Source organism: Canis aureus, chromosome 14, assembly GCF_053574225.1.
Source record: "Canis aureus isolate CA01 chromosome 14, VMU_Caureus_v.1.0, whole genome shotgun sequence".
Lineage (NCBI taxonomy): Eukaryota > Metazoa > Chordata > Mammalia > Carnivora > Canidae > Canis > Canis aureus.
In genome coordinates this window covers 64,503,897-64,514,822 of record NC_135624.1, presented here as the reverse complement: position 1 = coordinate 64,514,822, position 10,926 = coordinate 64,503,897, and the positions used below count along the sequence as shown (strand labels likewise).

The window sequence follows — 10,926 nt, the reverse complement described above, 5'->3', positions numbered from 1 at the left end:
AGGCTTATCTATTATGGGCTATTGATTTTGACAAAAGTACCAATGTATCAGTGGGGCCTAAGGTAGTCATTTCAACAAACTGCTTGGCCAACACCACAGACATATGGGGGGAGGGGGGGAAACCCTTGACCATTACATTATACACAAAAATTACCTTGAAATGCATCACAGACATAATGTAAAATCTGTAACTATAAAATTTTAGAATAAACTATCACTTCAGAGCAGACAAAGATCTTATATATAGGTCACCAAAAAAAAGCATAAATGATAAAAAATAAGGAAAAATCTGATTTCACCAAGATTAAAAATTTCTGTTCTTAGAAAAGATCATGAAGACCCCAAACCATAAACCTTCCAGAAGAAAACATAGATGAAAAACTCTTTTATTATTAAAGATTTTTAAAGTAATCTTTATATCCAACGTGGGGCTCAAACTCATGACCCCTCAGATCAAGCCACAGTCTCTATCACCTGAGCCAGTCAGGCATCCCAGTGAAAAATTTCTTTGACATCAACCTTGGAGAGGAATTTTTGGATTTGACATCAAAACCAAAAATAAACAAGTGAGACTACATCAAATTTAAAATCTTCTGCAGAGAAAAGAAAAAAATATTTAAGAAAATGAAAAGGCAACCTACAGAATTGGAGGAAATTTCCAAATCATATACTGGTTAGAGGTTAATATCTAAAATATATACAGAACTCCTATGATTCATTAGTTTAAAATATCCAATTAAAAAATGGGCAGAGGATTTGAATAGACATTCTTTTTCCTAAGAAGACATACAGATGGCCAGTGGGAACATGAAAAGTGCTCAGAATCACTAATCATGAGGGAAATACACATATAAGGGAACAGGAACTTGGATTCAGAATTCTCCATAGATAACTGGAAGCTAAAATGCAGAAACAAATACCTCAAAATTTTAAAGGAAAATTATTTCCAATCTAGTATGCTATTCTAGTAAAAAATATCAATCAAATGCAAAGAGACAATAAAGACCTCAAGTTAAATTATACATGAAATTTCTCAAAAATTTATCTTCTTTGCACTTGTTCTTGAAGCTTCTGGATGCTATATTCCACCAAGCAGGGAGGTAAATGAACCAAGGAATAGGAAAATAAAGGATATAGTAAGTCAGAGCTCTGACACAGGAATGTGGCAACAAGATTTTTCAGAACATGAGATAAAGAATTCTTGGGGGACAGCAGTGCATCAGGCAAAGAGGGAAACCAGTCCTGAATGGAGCAGCATAAGTCAAAAGATAGGCAGAGTATGTCTGTACTGAATCTCATAAATTATTAGAATCTGTGAATCCCAAAAAGAGGTATACCAACAAGGAAGACTTTAGATCCAGGGGAAACATAATCTAAATTCAGAAATAGTAGAGGTAGTTCAAGGATGACAACCAAGGAAAAGCATAGGATGATGCCAGGCAGTAAGCCTAGTAACAAGTTCAGGAGCTGTGTGTGTGTGTCTGTATGGGTGGTAGACTCGATTAAGAGATTGATCTATTAAAAAATAAAAGGTTCTAATTTTTTTTGAAAACATAGGAAGAATTGAAAACAAGTAATAATAGCAACAACAAAGTGTTCTGTATCAGGGTATCTATCAAGAGTTAGCATATTCCCTGTGTAGAAGACAATACAACTGCTTCTATCCACAATATTAACAGATGTCCCATCAGAAGCTTCCCTTGCCTCCTCTCCTGGATGCCATTTGATAAATAGGGTCATATGCTTGCCTAATTTAGCTGGGTAAATGGGAGGCCTGGTAAGGAAAGGGTTTGAATATACTCTAAAGGAGCTGGGCATTCTCTTCAATAATGAATAGCAAGTTTTTTAAAGAGAAAAAAAAATCTATATTTAATATCTAAATATTTAGGTTAAATATTTAAAAACTTAGATTATGTATCCAAAATGTGTAGATGTGGTGGTCCCTACCATAATTCTTAAGAGATGGTCTAGTCCTAGTAGATAATGGTCCCTGCAGAAAACAAGATGGATAATGTAAAATGACTATAAACAATTGCAAGTTCAACTAGGTAGTAGGCCTAAATCATAGTTGCTATGCTGGAAAGAGTATTATTGCTAGAACATATTGATATGGTTACAAGCATTGGGTATGCAAACAATGATTTGAAAGTGCATCTTCTTCTATGTCAATTCAAAAAGACAATTAAAAAAAAAGCTTTTCAGACGATGTGGACAAAAATACTCATTTACGACTTTGCACCAGAGGTGAGTTAACTCTTCCTCCCTCTGCATAATATATTCCAAGGTAATCTGTTCCACCTGAACATCCTGCCAAATATCATCTTGATCCATCATATCTATGACATCTAGTCAGAAACAGCAAGGGGTGTTCACATTGAAAGTCCTGATAAGACACATGTGCTTCAGAGAATAGAAAATTAACCCAATTAAGAGTCCATTAATTTTGTAGGAGCCCAGTGATGAGGGGTACAGTACACTGGGGCACCATCTCAGAAGTAATATTAGACCAATTTTTACATCTCGCATGCACTCTTGCTGCCCCCTTAAAAGGAGGCAGCACAGTAACAGTAAACATCTTTAGATTGTGGAGGCAATGCACTGCACGCCTACGAATATTGCTTTGGCCCAAATATAGGTGATACTAATGGCTGCCAGCTTGAGTAAAGCCTGGAGCAGAAAAGACCCATATGGCAGATTCAAAGTGTGCTGGAAGCAGCCTTTCCACTTAGTCCATCCCATGGGGCAAAATCTGTGGGGCCAGATGTGGCAAGGGTGTTGAGATACAGTGTTAATGTTTATGTCAAGCTCCATCAAGATAATCATAATGCAGGCCTTTAGGTTCTGCAATAAGGCTACTCTACCTGCATCAGTGAATTCAACACCTTTTGCAAAACAAATCCTGGCCTGCTACTGACCCTGATAACGTGACCGTAAAACATTCAGTCAATATGTGACCACAGTATCCATTCGACCTGGATTATGTTAGACCTGCCAAGTCATAAATGTGGATATTGTAAGCAGTAGTCCATCAAAAGAATACATGAGTAGAAGGCCCAGGCCTCATTTTACCCTACAACATTATACCAGCATCTCACGTTTAGCTCCTATCTATAGGCATGAGGATGCGAGTATTCTATAGGCCAAGCTGAAAGAGAAGGAAAAACCTGAGCTTGGATTTCAGATATTCTAAATCAGTATACAGGTGCAAATTAAAAATGAATGGCAGCTGAATTACAGCCACATGCAAGGGTGGTTTTGAGAGACAATAATAAGGAAAATATTCCCAATAGACAGGCCTTTAAATGGTTCACCTGGCATCTACTCTGTGTGGAAAAACAAGTAGGCATAGATGAAAACTATATATGGATTTCTGGAAAGTGACCAGAAGCCTGGCCAGCTGGCCAGGAACATGGAAAGAAAACATTGGAATATTGGACACAAAGAGTTCTGAAGTGGAAACATATGGATGGACATATGGTAATGTGCACAAAGTGTCAAGAATTCACTATCACATATTAACATATTTTAGAAAGCACCTGCCATGGAAGACCCACTGAACAATGAACTTGCCAGTTGATGGAAGCCACAACTTCCCATTGGCCACCCCAGAACTAGCATAGGCACCAGATTTGCCACAGTGGTAGAAACATAGGTTTCATATTGGACCACCAAGATGAACCCTATTTAATAAAGCCTATTTAGCTACTGCTGCCTCTCAATCTCCAACTTGTCAGCAGTAAACACTAACACTAACACTAACACTAACACTAACACTAACCCTATATGGCCCTATTCCTCAAGTAGGCCAACCCATTGCTTTGTGATAAGTTTATGCTTTTTGGCCTCCTCCATGCTGGAGAAGCTAGTAATTCTTTCTTACAAAAAGTACAGCTGCAGATATGGGCTCACTTTTTTTGCCTGCAGAACTTGAGTCAGTACTATTATCCATGGGTTTATAGAGTGCCTAATCCACAAGCCTAGAATCCCACAAAATAAAGCATTTGACCAGGGCACCCATTTCACGATGAAATAGTTGAATAAGTAGCCCCAAATTTATGAGATCCATTGTTTTTTTTTTACATAGCATATCAACTGCTGTAATAAACCTTGGAGTGACCCTGCAGCTAAAGCTCCAGCTCAGAGGCAAGAACTTCAAGAATGGTAGACCACTCTTCAGAATGCAGTATACAAACTACAGCTAAAAATTCTATGAGGCTGTTTCTCCCACTCTCACAGACAGGCTATGTGAATCCAGGAACCAAAGAGTGGAAGTCTAAAGTTACACTCACCATTGCTCCCAGTGACTCACTGAGGCAATTTGTGCTTCTTATGCCACATCTCTGGATTCCGTACAATTAGAGATTCTGATCCCTAAAGAGAGGTGAACCCTTGCCAAAAAGACATAGTGAGGGACAACTGTGGCTGTCCTGTAGGTATTCTGACTTCTCTTGTTCGGAAACCAGCTAGTGAGAAGAGGAGTCAGTATCTTGGCAGAAATAATTTACCTTGATCACAAAGAAAAGGTAGGTCTGCTTTTACAAAATGGGAAAGAGGAAAGCCTGAGTGGCTCAGTGGTTGAACGCCTGCCTTCATCTCAGGGCATGATCCCCTGCAGGGAGCCTGCTTCTTCTTCTGCCTATATCTCTGCACCCCCCTCTCTTTTTTTCTCTCTCTCATAAATAAGTAGAATCTTTAAAAAAGAATGTGAAAGAATGTGCAAAACTCAGTTGATCCACTTGGGTATCTCTTGGGACTCTTTTGCTAAATTATAAATGAATGGACACATGCCTAAAAAATGGGTACTTTCCAAGGGCTGAGATTCTTCAGGAATGGGTTTGGGTCACACCAACAGGTAAGACGACAAGACATGCAGATAAAACCTAAGAATGAGAGGATTTAGGATGGATAGTGGTGGAGGGAGACAGTGAATACTGGTGTGGGCCCCAAAACCAAACTTAAAGACAGAAGAGAGGCTTAGAGAACTAACTGGAGACTCTAAGTTTCCCCTCAAGAAGAAAGACCTCTGTGGAGCTGCTCCATGAACATGTATAAAGAAGTGGAATTTTAATTTGTAAGGTGTGGACTGTGGTAGCTTTTGAAGTATGCCATTAGATCTCTTTTCAAGAAATAACTTGCTGTGCAAAGTATAGTTAACCTCCAGGTGCAGTATCTTCCATATTCTTCTGCTGCAGGCCAAAAATATTTTTTAGCCAGAAAGCTGCATTAAGTGTAGAACTCACCTTATTCATTCCCCTTCTTTTGGTAGCCATAGTCTTGTACCGCCTGCTGTCCAAAGTCTGAAAATAGCTGTCTCATATTTTGTTCAATTTTGTAGTTGTTTTACAGGGGAGAGCAATTTCTATTAACAATTGATCCTACGTGGTTAGAAACAGAAAGCCAGTGAAATTTTAATGCTATATTTCATAATAGCTTCCTCAGAAATCATATTATATCTAATGCATTCAAATTATAGTACAGAAGGAAATTCCCAAGTATTAAGTCTACTTTGGTTGCTTTGATTCAGAGGATCATGCATATGAACTCTAAAACATTTCTTATCCATAAGCCTGTACTTAGATGAACATTAGGATAATTTGAATACATCATACCATTTTGTTATTGAAAGTTACTTGAATAAATCCTGCTGTTAACATAATGCCTAATAACATCCACAGGTTAAAATTTCACAGATTCTTGAAATTATACATATACACCATTTTAGAATGAATATATCAAGTTTTAAGAAATGACCTAATTCAAACTGATTTACAATTCAACCAAATATCGGCTCTTGAAATTTTTGAAGGATAATGGCACACAGTGGAGGTTAAATGCAGCCCTCAGAAATTGCAATGTCATTAGGTTACTAAAAATTCATATAACAGAAAAATTGATTTGGAAGGAAATCTAAAAATCACCAACCTAATTTCTCTATCTTATTTTTATTTTTCAATGTTTTGAGGTTTTCTGGTTTTGACTTTGTGTTTTGCTAGAAAGTTGTGAAACATCCCAACAGGAATTGATCACTAGATAACATTTTATATAAAAACCTAATAATATAAGGTTATTGTGAATGAATAAACTGAATCTCAAGGTAGCTTCAGTGATTTGTATAAGTTGTCCAACCTAATAAGTATCCTACCCAACTAAAACCTTTGACCACTTTCTAGTGCCCTTTCCACAATTACTATTGCCACAAACAAAAACAGGCAATGTCTTATGTTACAAACAGTCCCTCTTTCTTCCTCAATAGCTTCTTGGAACCAATATTATAACTTAAGATACCTGCTTCTCATGCCTTGTTTCAAAAAAATTCACAGACTGATACAACATAAAATTTCCTCTTTTCCTTTACATCCAGGAGTTATTCCCAATGATATTTGCTAAGTGAGGAGATTTGAAAAGCAAAGAAAGTATATATAAGTTCTAGGGGAAAGGTCACAATAAAGTGAAAATAAACTTCCATTGTAATATTACTATGAGATAATCCTACTGTTATAAAATATAGATGGAAGGGATCCAAATAAAGAGTATGTAACCAAAGAGATTTGAGAATTTACATAAATAAGAATTGTATGTTATTTTTTAAATCAGCATTAGAACCTTCTAACATAATGAAGTAAAATTCATTTTCAATTTAACTAAAGTTAATATTTAAACATGCTTACATTTAGCCATGATTAGACCTGTTAAGACAGATAAAAACAGAAAGTTCAGTTTACTGTGGCTCAAAATTCATTTCCATTCCTTGTAGTGCTGATGGAATGGCTTGAGCCATTATATATTAAAAATTAGCTAAGATTATCGATTGATTAATCTATTGATAATTTAGTATATTTGTACAAATATTATAAGGTCAACATTTAAGTTTCTTGGGTTTAATATTAAGTTGTGTTATATTTTATCAACTCCTATGAATCCATTTTATAACTTGATCAAAACAAATAGGTAACAATATAATCTTATCATTTTTAAATATTTGTAACAGTATCAGCTTACCCAAAAGTGTTTAGGCTTTAGTATTTTGCCAAATCTGACTGTTTCAGTTTAAATTTATTTCTTCACATTCAAATCAAATAAATGGGAAACTCAGCATTTATGATAAAAAGTTTATGAAGCAGGAGAATTTGTTGCAGTTATTGTTTTGCATTATCTAATACAATTACATTTTTCCTCCCTATCATCTTTTTTTGTGACCCAATACCCAGCATGTTGAGCACAGGATTGTCTACTTGACTGACTCATTTGTAAAATGGAGACAATAAAAGGAGATGCACTATAGTTAGTGTTATGTTCTGTGTGCTTATTTTTGAAAACAGTTTATTTTTATATCTAAAAATGCCTTCACATTTAGGAGGGAAAAGGAAAACAAAAGGCAGGAAGTATGCTCATATTTGATTCACCTGTTGTTTTATTTCCTTCACATATTTGTTGTTTTGTGAAAAATAGTTTAAATACATTAAAGTGCCTGGATATTGGGTATACAATTCAGTTGGTAACAAATTACCACTCTGGTGAATGATGTTGGTAATGGAGGAGGGTAAGCATTATGGGGTGAGAGGTGTATTGGGAATCTCTGTCTTTTCCTCTCAATTATGGTATAAACTGAAAACTAACAAAATAAACTTTTTAATAAAATTTTAGGGGGATCCCTGGGTGGCGCAGCGGTTTGGCGCCTGCCTTTGGCCCAGGGCGCGATCCTGGAGACCCGGGATCGAATCCCACGTCGGGCTCTTGGTGCATGGAGCCTGCTTCTCCCTCTGCCTATGTCTCTGCCTCTCTCTCTCTCTCTGTGACTATCGTAAATAAATAAAAATTTAAAAAATAAAATAAATAAAAAAATAAAATTTTAAAGGAAAATCAATTCACTAGACTTCAAGTTTTAGCTCTGATAACGTCAAAAGCTCAGAAGTTGTCACTTTCATCCCTACAACAAGACAACTCTGAACAACTTTTCTTGGACCCATCATAAAATCAAGGTTGCATGGCGAACTGCTATTCCAAAATATACAAAGACAGGGAAATCTAGAGACACAGGTGAGATAGAATTATCTAGAAGAAAAGCCACTGGAGCTACAACTGGAGAGGAACATTTAAATAGTAATTGTAATTGCTTGCTAGAGATTGAGTGTTCATTAGCATGTGAATGAAAACACACTGGGGTCTATTGGAGGAGAGTCACATTTCTGCAGGTTCTATTCCAGAAATACCACCAAGTTCTCACAGTAAATAACCAAATGAAATCTTATGTTTTGGGCATGGGGAGAAGAAAAATAATCATTTTGAAATATGCCCATATTCATCTCCATAATAAAAACTTTCGGGCAGCCCTGGTGGCTCAGGGGTTTAGAGCCGCCTTCAGCCCAGGGAGTGATCCTGGAGACCTGGGATTGAGTCCCACATCGGGCTCCCTGCATGGAGCCTGCTTCTCCCTCTGCCTGTGTCTCTGCCTCTCTCTCTCTCTCTCTCTCTCTCTGTGTCTCTCATGAATAAATAAATAAAATCTTTTAAAAAATAATTTTAAAAAATCAAATCTTTAAAAACAAAACAAATAAAAAAAAAAAAACCTTTCTCCTTAGGAGGTTAAGTCCAGAGCCTCATTCCACCTAAGGGGAAGGGCATTTCCCAACTTTGACCACTCTAGATTTCTTATCTCACCTCTAGCTTAAAGGGGTTCACAAATGGCCAAAGCTGGGACAACTTAAGCATTGAAATAAATAATAATACCAATGGATTAATGGATATATTTTTAAAGGTTTTATTTATTTATTTATGAGAGACAGAGAGGTAGAGACACAGGCAGGGGGAGAAGCAGGCTCCACGCAGGGAGCCGGATGCCGGACTCAATTACCACTTTTCTTCAAGGAAGAAAGAAGCCCTAAAAGATGAAGCCAATCAAAAAGATAAGGGAAATTGCAAAGAAGATTCTTTGGCAAGTTATGAACTAATATGCAGTTTACAGTCCTTGATCATTTCAGTTGAACAGCTTCAGGCTAGCTTTCTCTTAAATCCAGAAAAATACACTGATGAACTTGCTACCAGCCAAGGTGACTGCTTAACACACTCAGGGAACTCATACCCTATGTATGAAGGATATCTACAGCATGATGCACAGGAAGTATTACAATGTATTTTGGGAAACATTCAAGAAACATGCCAACTCCTAAAAAAAGAAGAAGTAAAAAATGTGGTAGAATTATCTACTAAGATAGAAGAAAAACCTCATCAGAAACAGGAAATGAGTGGTAGTAGCAGCATAGAGATGGACAATCTTAGGCCTTCTGAAGATTATAAAGAAAAACTCCCAAAAGGAAATGGGAAAAGAAAAAATGACATTGAATTTGGTAACATGCAGAAAAAAGTTAAAGTGTCCAAGGAACACCAGTCATTGGAAGAGAACTAGAGACAAACCAGATAAAAAAGGAAGCTATAGGCGATACATTAGAGATTCCTTCTAAAATAATCCCCAAGTGTGTTTCTGAAAATGAAAATGCAAGACCCTCACAAAAGAAATCAAGAGTTAAAATAAATTGGTTAAAGCCTGCAACTAAGCAACCCAGCATTCTTTCTAAATTCTGTAGTCTGGGGAAAATAACAACAAACCAGGAATCCAAAGAACAGTTGAAAGAAAATGAATATGATCTTGAAGAGGACTTGGGGAAGTATGAAAATGATAACACAACTAATGCTTGTGAACTTGAATCTCCAGGGGATAATGTTAAGCCCGTTAATGTTAATGAAGTTAAGCCCATAAACAAAGGTGCAGAGCAAATTGGTTTTGAGCTAGTAGAGAAATTATTTCAAGGTCAGCTGGTATTAAGGAGTCATTGCTTTGAATGTGAAAGTTTAACAGAAAGAAGAGAAGATTTTCAGGACATCAGTGTGCCAGTACAAGAAGATGAGCTTTCCAAAGTAGAGGAGAGTTCTGAAATTTCTCCAGAGCCAAAAACAGAAATGAAGACCCTGAGATGGGCAATTTCACAGTTGCTTCACTGGAGAGGATTGTAGGAGAAGATAAATATTTCTGTGAAAATTGCCATTATTATACTGAAGCTGAACGAAGTCTTTTGTTTGACAAAATGCCTGAAGTTATAACTATTCATTTGAAGTGCTTTGCTGCTGTTGGCTTGGAGTATTATAAATAAAAGCTATATGAAAAAAAAAAAAAACAAAAAACAAAAAAAAAAAAAGAAAAAAAAGCTAGATAAAGACACTACAAAAAAAAAAAGAAGAAAGAAAAAAGAAAACTATAGGCTAATATCCATGATGAACAAAGATGCAAAAATCCTCAACAATATATTAGTAAATCAAATCCAATAATACATTATAAGAATCACTCATCACATTTGAGAATAATTTATTTCTGAGATGCAAGCATGATTCAATATTCCCAAGTCAATCAACATGATACAGCACATCAGTAGAAGAAATCATACAATCATTTCAATAGATACAGAAAAACCATTTGCAAATTACAGTATCCATTGAGAAGAAGATCCCTCAACAAAGTAGGTTTAGAGGAAATATATCTCAACATAATGAAGGGCATTTATGAAAAATCCACAGTTAACATCATACTTAATGGGGAAAATGGAGTGCTTTTCCCATAAGATCAAGAATGAGAAAAGGATGTCTACTCTTACCACTTTTATTCAGCATAGTAGTATAAGTCCTAGCCAAAGCAATCAAACAAGAAAAATAAATAAAAGCATCTAAATTGGTAAAGAAGTAAAACAGTCACTGTTTTGCAGATGACATGATATTATATAAGAAAACCCTAAAGACTTCACCAAAAATGAATTCAGTAAAGTTGTAGGATACAAAGTAATATATAGAAATCTGCTGCATTTCTATAAACCAGTAATGAAGCAGCAAAAAGTGAAATTAAGAAAATAAGTCCTTTATAATGGTATCAAAAATAATAAA

The 10,926-nt window shown here is 36.0% G+C and overlaps 1 pseudogene; it reads left to right on the top strand.

Annotated features, from left to right (window-relative positions):
• Positions 1–2,205: 2,205 nt before the first annotated feature.
• Positions 2,206–10,145, top strand: LOC144283042 (ubiquitin carboxyl-terminal hydrolase 1 pseudogene; annotated as a pseudogene).
• The last annotated feature ends 781 nt before the right edge of the window (positions 10,146–10,926 follow it).